General features: G+C 52.4%; 1 protein-coding gene across 1 annotated transcript in view; it reads right to left on the bottom strand.

The window, feature by feature from the left end:
* Nucleotides 1-25,311, bottom strand: part of GNG7 (G protein subunit gamma 7) — a 124,346-nt gene extending 99,035 nt beyond the window's left edge. Inside the window, exon 1 of the mRNA XM_077860599.1 lies at nucleotides 25,210-25,311. The gene's annotated coding sequence lies outside the window, so the exon portion shown is untranslated. The remainder of the gene's footprint in view (nucleotides 1-25,209) is intronic.
* Between the last annotated feature and the right edge of the window lie 208 nt (nucleotides 25,312-25,519).

Below are 25,519 nucleotides of genomic sequence, written 5' to 3'. Positions count from 1 at the left end.
TGAGCATCTATAAGATGTTTCCATTGGCGCCTGACATTGTTAATGGGGCACGACTGCTTTATCATCAGAGCTTCTGTGTCATATACTATGTGTCATACGGTAAGTCATACACCACAACTTCATTACTCAGAGCCTGTGCTTCCAGCTTTGTTGACAAGACCAGGGCCCAGCAACATGTTCCGGCGAAGGGCCACATGGTAAATACTTTTGGCTTTGTGAGTCAGGTGGTCTCTGTCGTCACTACTACTACAGACCTGATGGTAGTAGACAAACAGGTGCGGCCATCTGCCAATAAAACTTTATTTACAAAAAAAAAAAAAACTTTATTTACAAAGGCAGGAGGCCCGCTTTCGGCCCACAGGCTGTAGCTTGTGACCCCTGGAACAGAAGACAGTCTATTAAAACATGGCACTATTTTAGCCACAAATGCTCATATCCAGGCACCACTGCAGGGAGAGTGTTCCAATCTCATCCCAAAACTAGACCCTGCCTGGGTCACATGGAAAAACTCCACACTGCCCCAGCCTGTCACTCAGCAAAATTATCTCAGACCATTCTGTGACACAGAACACTCACAACTGAAGAGGTGCCACTTTTAAATTAATAAGAGGGCTGTTGCTTTCCTGTCACCTTGAAAAAAAATCCATCACCCGACTTGTAGTAAATACCTCACCTTTATCAACTGGCTAGTGAGCCTTGGCTGCAAAGGGCACCCAAAATGTCTAGACCTGGTGAGCGCAATTGCCACCAGCAACACCCTTCATGACCCACCCCCAGAGCAGGGCACAATGTATGTACACAAAGGTCTGAGAGACTGCCACAGTCCCCATGGGGCCTGAGACATGACCAGTGAATGTGGTGTGGGGTCCTGGATGAAGTTCTGGGGCAGAAAAAGAGTATTAGGGGGAAAGCAGAGAAATCTGAAGTATGGAGTTGGGTTAATAACATACAGAGGGAGGGGATCCCTGGGTGGCGCAGCGGTTTGGCGCCTGTCTTTGGCCCAGGGCGTGATCCTGGAGACCCGGGATCGAGTCCCACATCAGGCTCCCGGTGCATGCAGCCTGCTTCTCCCTCTGCCTGTGTCTCTGCCTCTCTCTCTCTCTCTCTCTCTGTGTGCTATCATAAATAAATAAAATTAAAAAAAAAAAATAACATACAGAGGGACGCCTGGGTGGCTCAGTGGTTGAGCGTCTGCCTTTACCCCAGGGCATGATCCTGGAGTCCCGGGATCGAGTCCCACGTTGGGCCCCCTGCATGGAGCCTGCTTCTCCCTCTGCCTATGTCTCTGCCTCCCTCTTTCTCTCTCTGTGTCTCTCATGAATAAATAAATAAAATATTTAAAAAATAAAAAAAATAGTGACATACGGATATGGGTGTATTATCTGTGACAAAGGTACCACCCTGAGGTAAGATGTCAACTGCAGGGGACCTGGGTGTGGGCTACATGGGAACTCTGTACTGCCTTCCCAATTTCTCTAGGGATCTCAAACTATTCTAAAATGAAAGTTTCCTGAAAGAGAGAAAAGAAGAGTGACGACGAGCAATTAGCTGCTGATGCCAGGGAACGCTTCAAAGTGTGAGGGACCATTAAGTCCCTGTGACAGCGCCTAATAATGACACGGTTATATAAAACCTAGAAGAGAAAGCCGCTAAAAACAGGATATGCTAATCAACAGGGGAAATTTGCTCTTCTGACAGGAACAGGGGGCGGGGGAAGACAGGTGGCTGAGCAGTCTCCCCCACCCCCACCGGGGCAGCCACAGCAGATCCACCCCACCGCAGGGTCCTGCTGAGCAAGCTTCTGAGATATCTCAGGCAGAGCCAGGCCACGCGGCACATTCACTCAGAGGCCTGCGAGGGTGAGCCAGTACAGGGGCCCGGAAGAAGGCAAAGGTTTTATGGATGGAGAATTCTGGAAAGTAAAAGGGAAGCTGTGGGCCAAAGAAAGAAAGACAACTAATAGAATGTGGCATGCTGGTCTTTGCAAGTTACCTGATTAGACACTGTCATCTATACCAGGGTCTCTCCCGGTCGGGCCCACAGACATTCAGGGCTGGTTCGTTCTCTGTAGGCGGGGGTGGGGGTGCGGGGTGCCGGGCACTGGGAGAGCTGAGCAGCATCCCTACCCCACCCACCCCCTCCATGCCAGGAGCATGCCCAGTGTGATGACCAACAGGCGTCCCCAGACATCACCCAGTGTCCCCTGCGGGCAGAATCACCCCAGATGAGAACTACCAACCTACAATATCTAACAATCTACATACAACCCATAAGAAGTAAAATTATCTCTGCTCTACAGATGGAGAAACTGAGGCTCAGAGAGATGAAACCAGCCTGAGAAGAAAGAGATCATCATGTGTCAAATCCCACTTTTAATAGGGAGAGGCCTCTGAATTGGGAAGGAGGCAGTGCTGTTCTATCTGAGACCGAGGCCAAATCTGGCCCACCACTCACTTCATAAATAAAGTTTTATTCAAACACAGCCATGCCCATTCACATATACATCATCTATGGCACATCTGTACCTACAAAGGCAGAACCCAGGAACTGCAACAAAGACCTCTGGCCTGCAAAGCTGAAAATACTTACCCTCTGGCCCTTTACAGAAAGTCTGTTGACTCCCCACAGAGAGATCCCACATCACCACTTCAAGGCCCTGCAGGGTTTCCTTCTCAGACTCTCAGCGGAGGTGCACGGTGGATATTTTGTTGGAGGAATGGCACACACCACACAGGAAGCCTCCCTGGAAGTTAAGCAAATCTGGCCTGGTTCTGCTCGGTTCAGCCCTGAGGGTCTGTCCCCTGGCTCCCCTCCTAGGCCACAAGAGGGTCTGCCCCTCCCTGTCTGCCTTCCAAGGAGTGCATGTCATCGTAGGCGTGCCAGGACTGTCGGGTGAGTGGCAGCTGGCAGCACGCCAGCCCATCTGCCTCAGAGGTGCGGCCCTGGTGTGTGGGCTGTGCTGTCCCCTCGACCCTGCGCTCACGTGGGACACAGCAGAGGCTTCTGCTCCGAGCTCTGGTGTTCGCCTGACTGTGCAGGTCATGCCTGCAGCCTCCAAAGGGTAGACCAGACCATGCTGCGTGAGGATAAGCACTGCTGCCCCACTCACGCTCCCAGAGTTCCAGCTGCCTTGGCACAGCTCTGGGTCCTGGTGCTGAGACCCACTGAAGGTTCCAGAATCTGAAGGTCACCTTGCTCCACACTTTCTCCTCCCCTCCCCGCCCACCTTGGGTACTGGGGGCCGGTCACTCTCCAGGGGGGTGTCCTGGGCACTCCGGAGGACTGAGCGGCATCCCAGGCTCCACCCACTCGATGCCAGGACCATTTCAGCTGTGATAATGAAAAATGTCCCCAGATTTTGGCCAGTGGCAAATATAGTATGGAATCTGCTTGCTCTCTAACAGTAACTCCTGGATGTACACGCTGGGTTTGACTCCACCCAACACTCAGAGGCTAAACCAGGGGATCTCCGTGGTGCCACAAAACAACTCCGGTGCAGCAACCCTGACACCTTGAGACATTCCATGCCCATCAAGTCCCAAACATGCGGTCAGCTGGGGGCTCCATCTGTTTTCCAAAGCTTGTGTACTTCTGATCTGAGCCTCGCCAACTGTATGCATTTCCCTGGGTGGCCGTAACAAATGACCACAGACCACGCAGCTTAAAACCACCTTGTCTCCCACCTCTGGAGCCAGAAGCCCGAGACCCAGGCATGGTCGACAGTGATGACAGTCGGGAAGAAGGAGGCCTCAGACCACCTCTCTGTCTGCCCTGGATGCCGGTGGCTCTGAGCCTCCCACGGCCAGGAGTGGCTGGCCATGTCCTTCACACTAACCACAAAGTGCTCCCCTGAATTGCAACACACTTTCCTGACTTACAGCTACTTCCTGGGGGGCTCTGTATGGGAATGAGCTGTGCATGAGGATATTCCCCCCTGCAAGGGTGGAGGACCACAGCGGGGGTAGGAGGATGTATGCCATGCTCCAGTGGCCATCCTGGGGTCCCAAGTGTGAGATGGGCTCCAGGGCAGGCAGGCGGTGACAATGTGGGATCCTGGAAAAATGACACTTGGCTCGCTGGAAGGGGGCACAGTTCCCAGCCTAGCTCTGTCACCACATGGGAAGTGCCCAATGTAGTCAGCTCTTCCAAGTATCCTGAGGGGCTGGGAGGTCTTTCATCATAAAATCTCCGGATTTTTAAATGTTGGCAGTAATTCAAAGTTTAAAACCACTGGGTTCTGGCTCAGCCAGGGGATCAAGGTCAATACTAGCTGTGGACAGCATGTGCCCCTCTGTGTGTTCTTACCCCAAACCACAACCCTAGTCTGATTGCGAGAAAGTACCAGACAAACCCAGATCTGGGATGTTCTGCAAAGCTCCTGACCTGTCCTCTGCATGACTGACCAGGCATGAAAGGCAAGGAAAGTCAGAGAAACAGTCTCAGCCCAGTGGGACCTAAGGAGACACGACAACTGAATGTCATGTGGGATCCTGAGTAGGGTCTTCGGGCAGAAAAGGGACATTTTCCAGGAGATGAAAGAATAAGGAAATCTAAATAAAGTATGGACTTTAGTTAATCATGATGTGTTGATATTGGTTCAACAATTGTGACAAATGTACCACACTAAGGTAAGATGCTAATACCAGGGAACATTGGGTGTGGGCTATGTGGAAACTCTCCATACTGTCTTTGCAACTTTTATGCAAATTCAAAACTACATCACATGTTTATTTTAAAGGTTTGCAAAGTACAAACTAGGTGTATTGCTGTAACACACTGCAAGATGTTCATGATTGCCTTATAACTTGTTCTTAAAGTCTCCATTTGTGTTCCAAACTCAATTTGTCCTCAATAAATATAAATATATAGCCATGATAATTTTTTTAGAAATTGAAAAAACTGCTGGGATGGTCAAGCTCCCAGGTGGGTGAACAGAGTTCAGTCTATGAACCAGGAGACCCAGTAGGAGAACAATGGCAAAAATGGTTAGAAGGTGGGGAGCCCTTTGGGGGATTTGTGTACAGCCCTTCATGGCACAGAGGGGGCACTGAGGTCCCTGGCCCCCAGCAGCCTCCCAGCCAGCAAGGGCCTCAAATCACATCAGGGGGCACTGCTCCCAAGTGGTAATAGTGACTGCAGCTGCTGTCTAAGCTGGGCCATGAGGAGCCTAACGCCACTTCACCTTCATACCAATATGGCTGCAAGGTCAGGAACCACTCCATTTGTTTGGGTATTTTCTTTTCAGCTAAAGAAAACATAAAATAGGGACTCTTGGGTAATTCACTGGTTGAGCATCTGTCTTTGGCTCAAGATGTGATCCCAAGGTCCTGGGATAGAGTCCCATATCGGGCTCCCTGCGGGAAGCCTGCTTCTCACTCTGCCTATATCTCTGCCTCTCTCTGTGTCTCTCATTAATAAATAAAATCATAAAAAGAAAGAAAGGAAGGAAGGAGGGAAGAAAGAAAGAGAGAAAGAAAGAAAGAAAGAAAGAAAGAAAGAAAGAAAGAAAGAAAGAAAGAGAGACTGCCCAAAGCCACTATGAGGAAAAGGAAGAATTCAAACTCAGAAAATGTAATCTAAATGACCACTGAATAAGTGATATGTTAAAGATTACTTCCCCAGAGAAAGGAGGCAGGGGAATGGGAAATCTGAGAAAGCCTCATGATTAGGAGGGAAAAACAAAGGCAACCATCAATGTAGACCAATATGACAGACCAATGTAGACAGAAAGAACTAGCCACAGTTGGGGATAGAAGATGGCATGCAAGCTATAAAACCAAACAAAGTGGCAGCTATGGACTCCCCCATAGGAAACATGAGGACATTATTTCAGTTCAAGTGCACAGCCCAACCTGTGCTTTAAAGTCTGTTCCAGGGGCACCTAGGGGGCTCAGTTGTTTAAGCATCTGCCTCAGGCTCAGGTCATGATCCCAGGGTCCTGGAATCAAGCCCCATATTGGGCTCCCTGCTCAGTGGGGAGTCTGCTTCTCCCTCCTCCTCCCCCTGCTCTTGCTCACTCTCATGCATGCTCTCTGTCTCTCTTTCAAATAAATAAAATCTTAAAAAAATAAAATAGAGTTTGTTCCATGGGGTTCTCTGGGTGGCTCAGTCAGTTAAGAATCTGCCTTTGGCTCAGGTCATGATCCAGGGGTCTTGGGACCAAGCTCCACATCAGGCTTCCTGCTCAGCGGGGAGTCTGCTTCCCTCTCTTTCTCCCTCTGCCCCTCTCCACCACTTGCTCTCTCTCTCTCTCAAATAAATAAGTAAAATCTTAAAAACAAAACACAAAACAAAACATGTGACTCTTGATCTTGGGGTCATGAATTCAAGCCCCATGTTGGGTGCAGAGATTACTTAAAAATAAAATATTTTTTTAAAAAGTCTATTCCATGAAAATTGAGTCCATGGAGAGATCGAGTCCATGTGGAGCTCAGCTCCAGGAATCTGATTCCCAGTAGGGAGTGGTACAATCACATGCAGTCAATGTGCAAGCAATTCCACCTACTACCACACAAAGAAGGAGCCTAGTGCCCCCACAAAAAGCAGGCACCATACAGAACACCTCCACACATAACTTACTGGATGTTGGCCACACTCTTCCTAAAAAAGCAAACTTGACATTTTTAACTCTGAGCTTTTGACCTCAGTAAGTAGCTTCTTAGTTGTAAGGGAAAAACTAGATATTTTTCCCCGACAGTTTTATTTAATGTTTCTATCATTAATGTTTGGTGTTTTCTTGTTTTTTCCTTTTTAAAAAAGATTTTGCTTATCTTTTGAGAGAGAGAGAGGAAGAGAGAGAGAGAGAAAGAGAGAGAGAGCATGAGCAGGGAGGAAGAGAAGAGAGAGAGGGAGCAGCAGCCTCCCCACTGAACAGGGAGCCTGTCTTAGGGCTGAGATCACTACCGAGCCAAAGTCAGACACCTAACTGACTGAGACACCTACATGTCCCAATTATCGGCATTTTGATTGGGTATTTAGACTGTTCCCAATTTCTACTTTACAAGTAATGCTAAGCGAACATCTTTATGCCCACCTCTAATTACTTTCTTAGTCTACATTTTTAGAGATGGCATTATGGGATCAGAGAGCAATAAATTTTTTTTTAAAGATTTTATTTATTCATGAGAGACACAGAGATAGAGAGAGAGGCAGAGACACAGGCAGAGAGGGAGGCAGGCTCCATGCAGGGAGCCTGATGTGGGACTCGATCCCAGGACTCCAGGATCACGCCCAGGGCCGAAGGCAGGCGCTTAACCCCTGAGACACCAAGGGATCCCCCAGCAATAAATATTTTTAAAGTTCTTGAAAACATACTACTAAGTCATTGTTGAGAAAGTTTATCCCATTTTATACTGCTCCTCCTCCCTGCTCGTGCTCGCTCTTTCTCTCTCTCTCTCACTTTCTCTCTCTGTGTGTCTCTAAAATAAAGTCTTTGGGGAAAAAAAAGACAAAAACCTGAAATTTATGGGGCACCTGGGGGGCTCAGTCGGTCATGATCATGGGGTCCGGGATGGAGCCCCACGTCGGGCTCCCTGCTCAGCAGAGGAGTCTGCTTCTCCCTCTCCCTCTGCCTTTTCCCGTTTGTGCTCTTTCTCTCTCTCACTCTCTCTGTCAAATAAATATTTTTTAAAAATATGAAATTTATTTGAAACCTTCAAATTTGTATATCTGAAAATATGAGAGCAGTGCAGCCCACTCCTGAATGCACTCACAGCTGCAGCTCTGCTAGAGCTACAAATTCTCCCAAGGTGACTGACAACGCGGAGGACACCTGCTTCGATGTGGAATCTGGGGGTGGTGAAGAAAACACAGATTTCCTTAGCTGATGTTCATAACTCAGATTCTTTCACTCAGTAGCACATACTCCATCAGGCAGTTTCTCTACATTATGGAGTTTGAAAGCTGTTCCGTTGTATACCACCGAAAAGAAAAACTGATTCAGGAAATAACACTATACATTATATATATATCGTACTACTTTTCTTAAAACAGAACTGCAAATAACGCCTCCCCCTCTGGCTGAGACTAGAATAGATAAAATCCAGATTTTTACACACTTGGGATTGGTAATGTTTTAACACATGGGAAATGCTATGGGGTTGCAAACTGCTTTATATTCTTCAAACATATTTCCAACTGTGCCAACCACCCTAACAGTTGGATGTGTTCGTAAACGAACCAAAACAGATCACATTCTCGGGGACAGATACAGAGTGGCGACTAGAGGGTCTCTCTGCCGCAGAAGAAGCCTAATTAAACCTCTGAACCATCTCAGGAATGAGAATGTGGCTTTCAGGAGACACCAGGGCTCTGGGAACACAAGGAAGGGCAAGTGCTGCGGCCACATTTAGTGTTACCCTGCAAAGACCGGGAAATGCTGGCCAGCAAGGAGAAGGGGAGGTAGCTCAGAGGTAGAGTTGCAGGGAAAACATTATTGACCAGACAAGCCTGGTTAGAGACCAGAGATGTCAGCATGCCTGGCCCCTCTCCTGAGAACAGCTCTGAAGGACCATCATGACCTGAACTGGTTCCTGTGCAGGTCTCAACGTGTAAAGAACTGCTGGGAAAGCACTTCCCCGGGGGTCCTATAGGGTACAAGGACAAACCATGTGTTCCTTGCATACGGTTCTCAGTGGGAGAAGCGGGACAATTCTGCCCCCAGGGAACATTAGGCTGTGTCATCTGTGGTTGTCACGATGGGGAACTCCTGGCATCCAGGGGGTGGGGCCAGGGATGCTGCTCAGCCCCGCAGGGCCCAGGACGCCCCACAGAGAAAGAGCTGCCCCCCCATGTCAGCAGTGCAGGGATGCGGTGAGGGGGTTGTGTGACTCTGCTCAGTCTGGCCCTCAGGTCTAGAGGGACTCCTTCTTCTTTATTACAGAGCCAAATCTGTGTCATCACCACCGAGGGGAAAATGGCCACTTAATTACATTTCCATATGTGCTACGGAGAGTTTCCCAAGGGAAGATGGCCAGGAATATCACCTGGAGACAGGACTCTACTGTGCGTCTCCCGAGCACTCTAAGCCCAGCTGTGGGCCCCAAGTGTTCCTCTGCCAACTGGGTATCTCAGAGCAGCCCCAAATCCCAAACATATCTTTTTTGGCTTTGATCCCTTTACAACCACCTAGGGGCAATCCTGCCCCCAGGAGACCCTGTGTGGTGTCCGAGGACATCTGGGGTGGTCTCGACTGGGGACACGGGACTACTGGTATTGAATGAGTGGGGGCTAGGGATGCTGCACACAGTGCCTGAAGTGCCCCCAATGTCAGCAGTGCTGAGGGGAGGCCCTGGCTCCCAGGCAGCACATCTGGAGGAGAAAGACCAGCACGAAGGCTCAGAGTATACAGTGGGGATTGCACCTGCAAGATAACAAAGCCGCCGAAAGCCCAGCAGAGCACGTGGCGGTGCTCACAGCATCTGCAACGATCGCATCTCATCGCTGCCATGACTCTGAGCTAAGCATTCTCACTTCCCCATTTACAGGTGAGGAAACCTGGAAGCAGAGCCCCCTCAATGCTGGAGGAGGCTTTGGAGTTGGCTGGTTTTCTCCTCGACATGGCAGTTCCTGCGTCCTTATCCCATGACCTGGAGCACTGGGAACAATGTTCGAAGCAGGGTCTCTCCCCCCTCCCCGCCCACTGTGGACACTTGGGGCCGTCCTGGTTTAAGGGCTAGATCAACAACTTTGGTGACCATGAGGGCGTCGGGCACCTAGGGGGGTTACTCAATGAATGGTTCTGCTTTTTTTCATCTTTCTGGGGGCTGGGGGTGGGGGCGGGCCAGGCCTGGCATGGTGCGCTCCTGACAGGGGTCAGCCTGGAGCCCTCCACAGCCTCTACAGGGAGGTCCCAGCATCACCCTCACTGCCAGGCAGAGGGACACCACTGCAGCATGCAAATGCTTCCCCCAGCCCTGAGACCCACTCCCAGAGCAAGTGCAAGACCGGACACTGCCCTCCATGGAAACTAGGGTGGCCTGTGTGCTGCCACGCTCCCACAAACTGTCACCGTGATACCAGGAGCCCTCTTGTCCCATCCAGAAATTTCTAACCTTTGGCCACCTGCATCCGACCATCAGGGCCAGCAGCCTTCGGAAAATGGTGTGGCTGGGGTCCAGTCTCTTTCGTGTGGCTCTGAGTGGAAAGGGGGTGGGTGGCTGGAAAAACGTACATGTGAGGTGGATGTGTGGCACCAGAGGCCACTGGGCCTGAGGTGGGAGCCACTTTGGCCGCTTGTGTCTCAGGGCACACACCATCCGTTGCTGGGCTTGGGCCTTGAATCAGAACAGAGATAATGGAGAAACAACAGAACGTAACTGCCCAGGGACAGCACGGTGATCACACGTGGGTGGGTTGTCCACCTGGGTCCTCCAGCAACCTGGCCACTCTTGGGGTATCCCACGTCACCTGTCATGGGGACAGTGCCTCAAACAGAACTGAGACCAACTCCTTACTCTGCTCCCACCAAGGCCCTGACCTGAGACAGGGGAGATAAAATGCATGTGCCTCAGTTTCCCCTTCTGCAACACAGATAGGGGTCCAGCATGGCGGGGCGAGGGCAGCAGGTAGCGCCCTCTGAACTTTACCTCCAATCCCATCCAGCTTCATGGCGGCTCACTGCTAAGAGCCTCAGCTCCTAGAGTGGCCTCTGGTGTCAGGTCCAACCCACCACGATGGAATCCTATCCCACATGCGGCCCAGGGCCACCCAGGGACCAACAGCTTCCCAAGATAGTCCCTCTGGTTCCCAAATGAGTCCAGCTCCTAGGCCAAAGCAGCCATGTCACCAGGACTGGGTCTGATCCCACCCTTGCTTTGGTCCACACCTGCGGTGGCAGTTGTTAATATTAACTCACACCATGAGGTGAATGTTCACACGCGGCACCAATAGAACAGTCATCACAAGTGCAGCAGGGTCACCGCCTCACACACCATCCCAACCCTTAAGACAGTCCTGGGTGGTGATTCCTATTCGTTTTTGCCCATGAGGAAACCAACAGAGAGGCTCAAACCACGCAGGGAAAAAGTCATCCAGGGCTGAGCAGGAATTCCAACCCCAAAGCCTCACTGTGCCACCATGTGCTCCATGTTCCAGAAGGTTCCAGAAAGCCCTGTAATTCCCAACCTTTCACCTCTTACATACACCTCTTACTCCCCGGGTCCCTCCTCCTCAGCAGTGCCACATCTTAACCTTACTCACTGCTTTCTCCCAGAGGCCTGGGAGCACCTGCCTGCCCTCCCCACCTAAGCTGCACACGCAGCCAGTTAAGGCCCAGAGCTGGCAAGACTAAAGTCAAGGGTGTGACTGTTCAGCAGCCCCAGACGCAGAGGAATTCATGCCCTTGTGCCAGACTCACAAGGACATGACTTAAAATGAGAACGTGTCTGTGATCACGGCTTCACTGGGGTTGACCTAAGGCAGAGGGAGGGGAGGGCTCTCGGGAAGAAAACAGGGTCATTCCCCCTCGGCCCTTAACCATCAATGGTTGCATGCTCTGGAATATGACCACTTAGACCAAGAGGTGTTTTCGGAGTGGGGGGCAGGCATTGATAAAATATATATAATAGAAAATTTACAATTTTAACCAAGGTGTACATTTCAAAGGCATCTAGTATATTCGCGGAGCTGTGCAACCATCACCTCTATCTAGTTCCAGAACATTCTATCACCCCAAAAAGCAACCATTTCCCCATCATCTGTCGCCCCCTCTTCCCCGCTCCCCAGCCCCCGGTCCCTGCGAGCCCTGTTCCCGTCCGGGGACAAGCCCATCCTGGACATGTCACACATGCAGACTCACACCTCGTGGGGCCTCCTGTGTCCAGTTCCCTCCCTGAGCATCATGAGTTCAGGGTCTAACCACGGTGTGGACATTCACGAGTGGAATTGCTGGGTCAGAAGGATGCTCCGAAAAAAAAAAAAAAAGAAGGATGCTCCATGTTTAATTTTTGGAGGAATCTCCGGACCGTCTTCCACCGTGGCTGCCCCCCTTATGTTTCCCCAGTCCTGTGAGGGCTCCCATTTCTCCCCATCTGTGACAACACTTGCCACTGCTGTCAGTTTGATGCCAGCCGTCCTGGTGGGGTGAAATGCTGTCTCACTCCAGTTTTGATTTACATTTCCCTGAGAACTAAATGACACTGAGCATCTTTTCATGTGAGATCAAAAATTTTTTAATTTTTTTTTTACTTTTATGTTAAGTATGCTCCATGCCCAACATGGTGCTTGAACTTAAGAACCTGAGATCAAGGGATGCCTGGATGGCTCAGCGGTTGAGCTCTACTTTCAGCTCAGGGCGTGATCCTGGAGTTCAGGGATCGAGTCCTGCATCGGGCTCCCTGAGGGGCCTGAGGTGTCTCTGCCTCTCTCTGTGTGCCTCTCATGAATAAATAAAATCTTAAAAAAAAAAAAAAAGTCGCATGCTCCACTGACTGAGACAGCCAGACACCCTGAGAGCAATTATTTTTAATACCAGGATCCAGGTATCCGGGAGCCAATTCCACTGCTAGAAGAAGTGTGGTGGTCCATCCCCGAGACCCAAAAATCCTATGCAAAATGCAGGAACTGTCTCAAGGAAGAGTTACGAAGTGGAGGAGCCCAGGGGCTGGGGCCCTTCCCGGCTTGGCTCCCCCTTTCTGAGCCTCAGTGTACTCATCTGAAGACAGGACCTCAGAGGGGCACTTCAGGGTCAACGCAGCCCTGGGTGGAAATCACCATACGCAATGTGAAGTGAGACAAGAGTGGCCAGCTAGTCACCCTAAGAAGGAGGAGGGAGAGGGCAAGACACAAACCAACAAAAAACAAAGCTCAGTGTAAAGAAAACTGAGCCAGGCCCCCTGGTGACTGCAGACAGAGGTGGCTGGGGGTCCCACAGGTTCAGAGCATCAGGAGCTGGAGAACACTGGACGTGGGGGTAGGTAAAAGCAGGGGGAGGCCAAGAGGTGGCCTCAGGAGGGGCGGGGTGTGCCGGTGCAGAGGGCATTCCAGGCCAGGGAAACAGGAGTGGGACCCCAGGGGGGCGAGGGAGAAAAATCAATCGTGCAGAGAAAGCTGCCCCGGGCGGGCTGGTGCAGGGACCTGCCAACCGAGGCTCCGAGGCAGAAATGAGGATGGGGGTAGGGAGCCGATGAATGGAATCAGCCAGAAGAGCATAAATCCTTTCAAAGCCCCTAGGGCTGAACTGTGAAAGCAGCAGCAAATGGACTAAAGTCCCACTGGGCACAGAAGCACAATCAGTAAGTTTAATAGGTGATGGGCCCCACGATGCCACTCCTGGGTATCCACCAGAACTGAGAACATCTGTCCACACAGAAGCTGGTACACACACATTCACAGGATCACAATTCACAACAGCCAGAAAGTGGAAGCAACCCATGTGTCCAGCGATGGATGCAGGGATAAAGACTGTGATGTATTCACACAATGGAATATTATTCAGCCATAAAATATGAACGTGGACAGACTTTCAGCACATGACACGCAGGGAGGGAACCAGACACAGAAAGCCACACAGTGTGTGTGAGCCCACATGTGTGACACGTCCAGGACAGGTTCCTCATGGTCGGGAAGGGGGCTCATGGGGCCGGGGGGTTGAGTGGGAGAGGGGACTGAGAGGGATGCAGATGGGGACAGTCCTTCATGGGGATATGTCTCTGTGTGGGGAGATGGAAGGTTCTGGAGACAGGTAGTGGGGGTGGTTGCCTGACAGTGTGAGTGTGCTTCATGTCGCTAAGCTGTGCACTTAGAGACAGTTGAGGGGCACCTGAGTGGCTCAGTCAGTTAATTGTCTAACTCTTGGTTTTGGCTCAGGTCACCATTTCAGGGTTGTAGGACTGAGCCCTACGTCAGGCTCCCGGGGAAGTCTGCTTGGGTTTCTCTCCCTCTGCCCCTCTCCCCAGCAGCTCTAATGCTTTCCGTCTAAAATAAATAACTAAATCTTTTTTTTTTTTTTTTAATTTAAAACGGGGGCATCTGGGTGGCTCAGTGGTTGAGCATCTGCCTTCGGCTCAGGTCATGATCCCAGGGTCCTGGGATTGAGCCCTATATGGGGAGCTTACTTCTCCCTCTTCCTCTGCTGCTCCCCCTGCTTGTGTGCATGCTCTCACTCTCTCTGTCAAATAAATAAATAAAATCTTTTAAAAAACTAAAAATTAGGGCACCCCCGGTGGCGCAGCAGTTTAGCGCCGCCTGCAGCCTGGGGCGTGATCCTGGGGACCCAATGAGTCCCGCGTCAGGCTCTCTCTGTATGATGCCTGCTTCTCCCTCTGCCTGTGTCTCTGCCTCTCTCTCTCTCTCTCTCTCTGTCTCTATGAATAAATAGATAAAATCTTTAAAAAAAAAAGCTAAAAATTAAAAAAGAAAGAAATGGTTAAGGTGGTGACTTTGATGTTATGGGTAATTTGGGAGGAAATGGGTGTGGGGAGCAGGGTGGGACACTAAAACTGGGCTGAGTAGTGACAGAGGGAGAAGTAAATGGGGACGATGTCTGGTGTGACAGATGCTTGATCCATGGTGCAGGCCACAGCTGACAGGTTCCTCCCCCTGGAGGCAGGGGGCTTGACAGGGGATGGCCACATACTTGGCACCTGGCAACAGCCCGTGGTTGGTAGCTGAGCGTGATGAGGCCACTGAGGAAAAGGCCTTGGTGTGGCCAGGCTGCTCACTGCCCCAGGTGGCTGGACAGGATGCTGGAGGGAACCCCGTCCTTCCTCCAGGGCAGCCTCCCTCTGAGGCCCAGTTCCGCTTTCAAAGGACACCCAAACACCTCCCCACAAAACAGCCTGCATTCCAGCAACCTTTTGTTTCCCCAGACACAGTATCAACATGTAAGCAGAGACCCACAATAACCCTGTGGGAAGCAGGCGGTTGGGTGCAGAAGAAAGGAACACCACTACCATCAGGCAGCATCTGGCCCTGGGCCACAAGTGTCCCAACTCTGCCCCCATATCTAAAGCTCCCCCTCCTTTTATTCAAACGTGGTACCTACACAAAGCCACCAGTAGTGGTTTGTAATGCATGGGTTTGGGTCAGCGGGGGGGCGGGGGGGGGGGACACCCATGTGTTTCAAATCAGAAGGGAATGGTTCTCCACCCCCCTGCAGTGTCCATGGCCACAACATGTAAGACAATAATTTTCTAGCTCCCTCAAATTATCTCCAGCACAGCCTCTGCTGGGGGTAGTGGAGCCAGGAGAAAGTTTACATCAAGCTGTAAGGATGGACCTCAAAGCTGGGAGGACGGGGTGAGGAATCCAGCATGGGAGAGTGAGCTGTCCTCGGCCCCGGGGTCCCCTTGGCAGAAGGAAGGAAGGGTGGAAGGACACAGATCCAGGCCTCTGACCTCCGAGTGGGGAGGCAAACACTACCTGTGACAGGTGACCAAGGGTAACAGGTGATGTCATGCGGGTGTGATGTGTCCTTACCACTGTATGTTCTTCCCCAAAACCCATAACCCTGGTCCGATCACAAGGAAACATCAGGCAAACCCAGATTGGAAGTCGTTGTGCAAAATTACTAACCAGGCGTCCTCAAGACTAGACAAAAAGACAAGGAACATCAGAGAGGCTGTCTCAGCCCTGAGAGGGCCTAGGGGAACATAGGGTCTTGGGGCAGAAAATGACGTTAGGGGAAACCTAGTGATTCTGAACAATGCGTGGCCTCTGGTTAACAGCCATGCGTGCAGGTTAATTTCTGAGAACAGTGAAGGCACCAGGGGAATGCAGGATGTTAGCTCGCATGGAGGTTGTGAGGGGTACATGTGAACTCTCTGCACTGCTTTCACGACTTTCCTTACACCTAAAATTAGCCCAAAGTGAAGATTTTATTAAAGAAAAAAAACCCAGCCTCAGAACTAAGTGCACCATCTTTCTCAGAGGTCCCCTTGGAGACTTACCGTACCCTTTGTCCCACTTCTCAGCTACAGAGGAGGGGATCTGGTCAAATTGAGAACCAGAGGCAGAAGCAGACCTCTTGAGCCCCAAACCCACATCCAGGGGTCTGAGGCTTGTGAACACTGTGGGCATGACTTTGCTTCCTTCATACAGAGCTGAAGGGCCCTTGGAGCCCTTCAGTGAGACCCAGAGACGGTAAGACCCAGACCCAGAGATGGGTGCCAATCTGTTTCTTAAACAACAAAGACTGTCTGGCCTACCCACACAGCCCCCCAGCCCCATTTCCTCCCATCGCCTCTGGTTGCCAACTAAAACAACCCTACGTTCCCAGAGCAGCCGTTTGCCAAAAGGCAAAACAAAAAAACAAAACAAACCTTCTGTTTCTCATCCTGGCCTCAAATCTTTAAAGCTAAGCCTACCTGAAGAATGACGGCTTGTTAGTGCTCAGCCTAAAGAGAGAGGCGTTTCTAAGCTGAGCCTGTGTTGAACAGAGAAACGTCCTTGGCTCCAGACAACAAAATTCACTGTGACCCGAATGGGTGTTCAAACCTGGCTCCGGGCAAACTGTCACTCCTGGACATCATTCTAAAAAACCACTCATCGCCTGACGTCAAAATTTTCTGTCTGAATATGTGTTTGGAAGACCACTGTTCCATCGTGTTGCTGTTTTATTTTTATTTACTTGATATGCTTTTTTGGTTTATAGCTAAAAGCCATGAGCATGAGACATTTATATGCAGTTTTACGTTCGTGCATCTTTAAGTAACATGATAATAAACATAATTGGCATTTAAAAATGGGATCTATTTGGAGCTATCGGATGCCGTAGTTCATCAAATCTAAGATCCCATTATTTCTAAGATTGGCTGTTACGTCTCGTGACACTAAAGAAAATAAATAATCAGTCTCACTAAGTATGGCATGACGTTAGGGGGAAAAATCATCCTATGCATCTGTCCCCAAATCATTAACCTCTGCTCAACCAGGAGGCTATGGGGTATGAGCTCCCGGCAAGAGAGCATCAGAGGCAATTCTCTTAAGGGAAGCGTCACTTGCTCTCCCAAGACTGGTGCTAAACCAAACAGATAAAGCTGAACTATGAATCCCAAGTTCAAGTCCCAGCACTGCCACAAAACCACAAAACCTGGCCTGTTTCCTCATCTGTAAATCCCGCAAGTTAGACTACCAGGGTTGACAAACTTTTCCTATAGGAGCCAGGGAATTGGTATTTTTGGCTTTGCAAGCTACAGTCTCATTGCGTTGTAGTCTGAAAGCCACTGTAGGCAACATGTCAACAAATGTGTGTGGCTCTGTGACAATAAAACTTTATTGGTGGACACTGAAACTTGAATTCTATATAATTTTCATATGTCATGATATATTATGCTTCCTTTCATTTTTTTTAAACCACTTCAAATGTAAAAACCATTCTCAACCCAAGGGCCACACAAAAACAGAAAATGAGCTGGATTTGGCCTGAGGGCTATGGTTTGTCATCCCCTGGACTGGACAGTCTAGGGAAATCTTCCAAAACTGACTTCCTAAGACCCTCAATCCACATTCTCAACCACCAGATACTTTAGTAGCTCTAAAAACAACTCACAACATGTCCAAATACTCATCTACACTCATATGCCTTTAGAGGTCTGATTTTCTCCTAAAATTTCCCCTATTCACTTCCTATACCTGTGATGTCCAGTATGTGGCACTGAGCACAGGAAATGTGGCTCATCCCGAGGTGTAAAAATCTATAAGTGTAAAATACATACTGGATTTTGAAGACCTCATACAAAAGAAAGTAAAATAGTTCATTTGTACCTTCTTCATATTGATGACATGCTGAAATGTCAGTATTTTGGATATAGTGAGTTATGTAAAATGTAGCATTAAAATTAGTTTCACCTAATTGCTTTTTTGAATGTGGCTGGTCGAACGTATATAAATACATATGAGGTTCAAATCCTATTTCTATTCATCAGTGCAGTTTCTTGGAGTGGAGAACATGGGAGAATAATTCATAGAAAACTCCACAACCAGGGATCCCTGGATGGCTTGGCAGTTTAGTGCCTGCCTTCGGCCCAGGGCCTGATCCTGGAGTCCTGGGATCGAGTCCCACATCGGGCTCCCTGTGTGAAGCCTGCTTCTCCCCCTGCCCGTGTCTCTCATATATAAATAAAATATTTAAAAAAAAAAAAACCTCCGTAGCCTACAGAGTTACATCTTTTCGAAAAGGAACTCAAGGTTACTAAGCTATTCTTATCACTTTGTCCGTAGAAACAAAATAGTGGTGGGGAGGCGGGGGCAGATGAATTGGTGGAGGATTTTTTATGGCAGTGAAACTACTCTGTGTGATACCATAATGGCGATGCTTGACCTCATACATTTGCCCCAACCCATGATACAACACCCACAGTGAGTCTGAATGTCATCTATGGACACTGGGTGATCAAGACGTGTCCTCGGAGGTTCACTGACTATAACAAATGTCCCACTCTCATGGGGATGTTGATAATGCAAGAGCCTGGGCAGGGGGGCGGGAGGGGTATATGGGAAACCCCTTCTGCTCAATTTTGTTACGGACCTTAAAATGCTCTAAAAAATAGTTGATTTAAAAAAAAAACCCAAACAGGCCTTTTTACTTTAATGCAATCACAGATTCATACAATCTGATTAGAAATAGTTCAGCCCATGGGGATCCCTGGGTGGCTCAGTGGTTTAGTGCCTGCCTTTAGCTCAGGGCGTGATCCTACAGTCCTGGGATCGAGTCCCACATCAGGCTCCTTGCATGCAGCCTGCTTCTCCCTCTGCCTGTGTCTCTGCCTCTGTGTGTGTGTGTGTGTGTGTGTGTGTGTGTGTGTGATGAGTAAATAAATAAAACCTTAAAAAAAAAAAAAGGAAATAGTTCAGCCCAATATTTCCCAGCCAGGGGTGATTTGCCCCCCACCAGGGACACTGGGCAGTGTCTGGGGACACCTGTATTTGTCACGACTGAGGGTGCTCCTGGCAGTGAGTGGGTGAGGTCAGGGATGCTGCTCAGCCCCCAAGAGAGCCCAGGACAGCCCCATGGGGAGGAACCTGACCCAAATGTCAGCAGTGCCGAGAGGGAGACCCTGAGTGAAATGACAGGGTAGATTCAGCCCTGCCTCGGGGCTCGCACAAGAGGTGCTGCTCACCTCCACCTGTCCCCTGGCAAACTTGTCAGTGCGAAGCTCATCTCTGGCCCATCCTACACACAGGATCCCCATCTCTCCACCCCCGGAAGGCTTTTCTTGCAGCACCTGTGGAGCTCATGGCCTGTCTCCACCACCCCCAGGGACCCTACTCAGAGAGCCAGGCCAGGGACAGAATGGACCTGGGTCCCCCATCTCCACGCCTCCCCACGCATGCACACAAGCATCTCATTCACGTGGCACTCCCGGCGCCTGGCACCCGCTCTGATGCTTAAAATAGGCACACAAGCAGCCTTTGTTGGGGAGAGGAAGGAAGGAAGGAAGGCAGGCAGGCAGGCTTCAGACAAAGGAGAAAGCAAACCGCACCATCCAGGAAAGGGGGCCTGTGCTGAGCGGGTGGCAGGGAGGGGCAGGAGGGGCGGGTTCTGCAGTCAAAGTGAAGGTCACTGTGGAAAGGTGAGGTGGGGCCCACCCCCACAGTGCCCCCAAGGCTGCAGGAGGCATTTTGACTCTGTCAAGTGGGTGATGAGTTGGTAGAGGTGGCAGGGAAATGACAATACATCTGTGCCTTACAGAGTAGATTCTGGCCGTGTTGGAGCTTCCCACCTGAGCAGGCCATGAGGCCAACCAGCTAGGATGGGTGGCGCCAGAGACCACGAACCACTTAACTCAAGTGAAAAAGAGAGAGGCAGAACCTGGAGGGCTGACACCTGGGCCACCCCCAAGCTTCGGTTTAACAGGCCACAAAGTGCCAGGAAAAAGTCACTGAAATAGCAGCTTGATTGTTCACTGCCAAGATGTGGGGGCAATCCAGATATCCAGATATCCACAGCCAGGTGAATGGAGAAACAAAGCATGTCCATCCATAGGGTGGAATATTACTCACCCACAAACAGAAGCGAGGCCCTGACACGTGCCGCCCTGGGGACAGACCCCAAGCCCACAACACTCAGGGAGGGAACCAGACACAGGAGGCTCCATGGTGTGTGAGTCCACGTATGTGACACATCCAGGACGGGCTTGTCCACAGATGGGGTGGGAGTTCGGGGTGGGGCGCTGGGGGCTAGGAAGTGGGGGACAGGGACTGATGGTTAATGGTTATAGGGATCTTATATGAGTAATGGAAGGCTCTAAAGTTTTTTTTTATTAAAGATTTTATGTATTTATTCATGAGAGACATAGAGAGAGAGAGGCAGAGACACAGGCAGAGGGAGAAGCAGGCTCCATGCAGGGAGCCTGAAGCAGGATTCGATCTCAGAACTCTGGGATCACGTCCTGAGCTAAAGGCAGATGCTCAACTGCTGAGCCACCCAGGCATCCCGGCCCTAAAGTTTTATGGGGATGCTTGCACAGCTCCATAAACTTCCTCCCAAAACTGAACTCTATGCTGAAAATGGCTGAGTTTTATGACGTGGAAATTATACCTCAACGTAAAAATTGAAAAGCAGTAAGAACTTCCCCTTTACAAAGTTCTCAAGGAAAACTAGTAGCCATTTCTGGAAGAGTCTCAGGGTTGCCTGAAGCTCCCCTGCATGCCAGCTGTCAGGGTGGACGAGGAGGAGAATGGAGGCCACCCACCACCACCCCACCACCCCCGGGGACAAGCCATTTCACCTCTTCAGCTCTTCGACCTGGTCTCCAAGGTGTGCTAGACGACTAGGCCATGACTTTCTCCAGACCCTGCAGCCAGAGAGGCCAGGCCGAAGGGTGGCACAAGAGAGGAGCAACAGGAAGCCAGGCCCACAATTGTCGAAAAGAACAGCAGGAAGCGGAGGGAGGCTCCTCGGATGGCAGAGGCCAGCCGTTAGAGGCCCTGGGCACCCAGCGGACGTAAGACAAACCTCCCCCAGGACAAAGATCCAGTAGGGCAGTCACCTGCTGGCTGCTACTGCAGGGCACAGAGGAAGGCAGGGAGTAACTCTGCATGGACACCCAGCAATGGTGCAACTGTCCTGGTAACCATCCTCTCTAGAAAGCTCCAGAAAGTTCCAAAGTCACGGAGGCCGTGCACAATGGCTCTTTTGTAAGAAACTACAAAGGGCTTCAAGAATAGTAATGACCTAGTAAGTGCCATTTTAAAGACTATTCTTGGTCTCCAGATGCAAATGAGAAAATTTGTAACAACACCTTGAACGGAAGAAGCAGCTTTTTACTCTACTACACAGTGTACAAAAATAATGCGTCCATTCAGTAAATTCGAAGCTGAGCCTGTGTGTTAGGTCATTCATATTCCACCATCCTTCCCTTCAAACCACAGGACCACGGGCTTTACGAAGCATGAAATGAGAGCAGAAAACAATGGCATCAAGCACAGGATATTTCCTAAGTAAGACAGATTCTCCAAACAACTCTGACCTCTCTGCAACCCTCACACTCTATAGGTTAAAAACAGGAAAATGAATCTAGAAGTTTGGCATCTTTCAATGCTTGTGAACTTATCAATTCATCCTACGCATAAGATCACTGTAATGTGTGTTCAAGAGTCACAGAAAACCCACCAAGAAGGAAGCCAGGTTCTGAAATCTTCTAAAGACATTCTTCCTCTCAAACTGAGCACTCTAGATTTAAAAGGCAACCCCAGGGCAGCCCCGGTGGCGCAGCGGTTTGGCCCTGCCTGCAGCCTGGGGTGTGATCCTGGAGACCAGGGATCGAGTCCCACATCAGGCTCCTTGCATGGAGCTTGCTTCTCCCTCTGTCTATGTCTCTGCCTCTCTCTTTCTCTCTCTGTGTGTCTCTCATGAATAAATAAATAAAATCTTAAAAAAAAATTTTTTTTTAAAAGGCAACCCCCCCAAAAAAAATAAATAAAAAATAAAAAAAAATAAAAAAAAAAATAAAAGGCAACCCCAAATCTGAATGGCCGACCTTCCTAAGGATCAAAGGTGAGATATGGTCTGCAAAGGGGAAAAGAACCTCATTTTGCCTGAAACAGCGGGTTTCCACCAGGGTGATTCTGCACCCAGCCAGCGCTGGGCAAGGTCTGGGGACGTCCGGGCCATCACAACTCAGGGTGCTGCTGGCATGGAGTGCATGGGGCCACGGATGCTTCTCAGACCCCACAGTGCCCAAGACACCCCGATGTTGGCAGTGCTGAGCGGAGAGACCCAAGTCCATCATATGAGCTCCAGCTATAGAGTTCATATAATTAAAGAGCATATAATTGCGGCACACGGGTCCCCTTAGGGTACACATTGGAATGGCGCCCGGGGGTACACCTAAATCAGAATGACCCATGCAACATTCTCTAAGTGAATGTGCCTATTTCTGGACAGGCCTTCAGAATTTCCTGGTCTCAGACCCTTTGTTTTTTTTCCCCTTACTTTTAATAATATGGACTTCACCCCACCCCCTGAAGAGATTCTTTGTTAAAGCTCCAGGGGTGATCTCATGTGCACCCCAAGGCTGAAGGACCGGAGTCAAGCTCCAGCTGATTCCTCCCCTCCCCTACCCTCTGTGACAACCCAGTAATTCTACCCACCCACCTTCCCCCCTCCCAAAAAAAAAAAAAAACCCTTAATTTAGAACATTATTATCGACGTCTCACGTCCCCCTGCCATGTGCCAGGAGTGTGCTAGGTGCGTGCACTCCCTCATCTGACCCCCCCCCCAGCAGCCCTATGAGGTGCCTGCTATGGCCTTCTTAGTCCCCTCTCACCGAGGAGCAAAGTCAACTCCCCCAGAGGCACCGAGGCCACAGCCACGCAGCAGCACACAGGCCCGCCGTCCAGAGCTCACTACACTCTTAATGTCCGCAAGAGCTCGGCGTCCAACTGGACAAGTGTGTGAACTTGGCGTTTCTGCATCCGGGACACCCAGCAACAATCAAAGCCTCTGAGCTGCTGTTCATCACACCTGTCTTCTCCCGCCCACCTTCCAGCCCCCGGCAACCCCCACTCCCCAGGAAAAACAAAGTGCCACCCACACGTCTCAATACTATGGCCCCCAAAACTCCCACCTGGGTTCCTCGTTCCTGAGCCCAAAAACTCCTGAAAAATTCAGTCACGGACACAAACCTTTCTGCTTCCAGGACCGTCTCCTTATACCCTACATCCTAGGAGCGGACCTCCCAAAGTGTGTTGGACTCCCACCTCCTCCAGCTCACTGTGGCCAAGGGGCTTCTGCAGACCCCTCTCCGACACCAAATGATCAGCCCTCCAAAACAGGGGGGCGAGTGGCCTCCACAATCCTTACAACTGACTTCTAGCCAAGACCCCCCCATTTCCTCCTGACTAGTTGCCTTCCCCCAAAACAGCAGCACCAGGTTTCACAGTGTCCACAGCTGGGCCCCCAGAGCCCTTAGGATCCACCCCCACACCCCTGCTCCAAGTAGCCTGGCGCACCTGCCGCCCATCGAGCCTCACTGTGCGCCTTTCCCAGCTCACCCCCACGCCCCCCTGGGTCCCCAGCTCCCCGCTGGCTGCACGCCTCCCCCCGCCCCTGCAGCCCCCTCCTCAGCCACCCTCCACTTTCAAGTCCTCCCCCACCTGGCCCCTCCTCAGATAACCGCCACCTGCAGCTCTAGCACTATTCCCTCTCCCCTGCCAGCTCTGATGCCCAGCTCTGCCCCTCCCCTGCCCCCCTACCCCATTCCCAGCCCAGACCCCCAACTACAGCCTCAGCCCCTTCCTACGGACTCTGAGCCCCCGACTCCGGCCGGGACCGGGACGCAGCCCCCTCCTCACGGACCGCGACCCGGACTCCAGCCGGGACCCTCGACTCCGGCCCCCTCCTCACGGACCACGACCCCGACTCCGGCCGGGACCCTCGACTCCGGCCCCTTCCTCACGGACCACGACCCCCGACTCCGGCCAGGACCCTCGACTCCGACCCCCTCCTCACGGACCGCGACCCCGACTCCGGCCGGGACCCTCGACTCCGACCCCCTCCTCACGGACCGCGACCCCCGACTCCAGCCGGGACCCTCGACTCCGGCCCCTTCCTCACAGACCGCGACCCCGACTCCAGCCGGGACCCTCGACTCCGACCCCCTCCTCACGGACCGCGACCCCGACTCCGGCCGGGACCCTCGACTCCGACCCCCTCCTCACGGACCACGACCCCCGACTCCAGCCGGGACCCTCGACTCCAGCCCCTTCCTCACGGACCGCGACCCCGACTCCGGCCGGGACCCTCGACTCCGGCCCCTTCCTCACGGACCGCGACCCCCGACTCCGGCCGGGACCCTCGACTCCGGCCCCTTCCTCACGGACCGCGACCCCGACTCCGGCCGGGACCCTCGACTCCGGCCCCTTCCTCAAGGACCGCGACCCCGACTCCGGCCGGGACCCTCGACTCCGACCCCCTCCTCACGGACCGCGACCCCCGACTCCAGCCGGGACCCTCGACTCCGGCCCCTTCCTCACGGACCGCGACCCCCGACTCCGGCCGGGACCCTCGACTCCGGCCCCTTCCTCACGGACCGCGACCCCGACTCCGGCCGGGACCCTCGACTCCGGCCCCTTCCTCACGGACCGCGACCCCCGACTCCGGCCGGGACCCTCGACTCCGGCCCCTTCCTCACGGACCGCGACCCCGACTCCAGCCGGGACCCTCGACTCCGGCCCCTTCCTCACGGACCGCGACCCCCGACTCCGGCCGGGACCCTCGACTCCGGCCCCTTCCTCACGGACCGCGACCCCGGCTCCGGCCGGGACCCTCGACTCCGACCCCCTCCTCACGGACCACGACCCCCGACTCCAGCCGGGACCCTCGACTCCGACCCCCTCCTCACGGACCACGACCCCCGACTCCGGCCGGGACCCTCGACTCCGACCCCCTCCTCAAGGACCGCGACCCCGACTCCGGCCGGGACCCTCGACTCCGACCCCCTCCTCACGGACCGCGACCCCGACTCCGGCCGGGACCCTCGACTCCGACCCCCTCCTCACGGACCGCGACCCCGACTCTGGCCGGGCCCCTCGACTCCAGCCCCTTCCTCACGGACCGCGACCCCGACTCCGGCCGGGACCCTCAACTCCAGCCCCTTCCTCACGGACCGCGACCCCCAACTCGGTCCACAGCCAAACCGGAGCCGTTCCAGGGCGCCTGCCCCGGGCCGCCCAGGGCCGCCCTCCGCCCCGGCCACGCCCCTGCCCCCCGAGCCCGAGGCAGGGCCGCCGGACCCCGGCCCGGCCGGCGGCTGCACGCGCCCTTACCTGAGCTCTGGCCGCCGCGGCCGCCTCAGCCTCGCCGCGCAGCCGAACCCGCCGCCTAGCCGGCAAGCGCCCGCTCCCTCCGGGGGCGGGGCCGGAGCCCGGGGGACGGGCACTGGCAGGCAGCGCGGCCAATCAGGAGCCCGGACGGCGGGAGGCCCCGGGAGGGGCGGGGCGCGGGGCAGGCAGCGGGGTAGGCTGCGCCCAGGCGAGGGGGCGGGGCTCGCAGCGTGGGCGGGGCCAGGAGGTGGGACGCTGAGTGGCATCGCCGCTGGCCACCCGCGAGCGGGGAACCGCGTGGTGGGGGCGGGGC

This window comes from Canis aureus, chromosome 19 (assembly GCF_053574225.1).
Source record: "Canis aureus isolate CA01 chromosome 19, VMU_Caureus_v.1.0, whole genome shotgun sequence".
NCBI classification, from domain to species: domain Eukaryota; kingdom Metazoa; phylum Chordata; class Mammalia; order Carnivora; family Canidae; genus Canis; species Canis aureus.
This window is presented reverse-complemented; position numbering and strand designations above follow the sequence as displayed.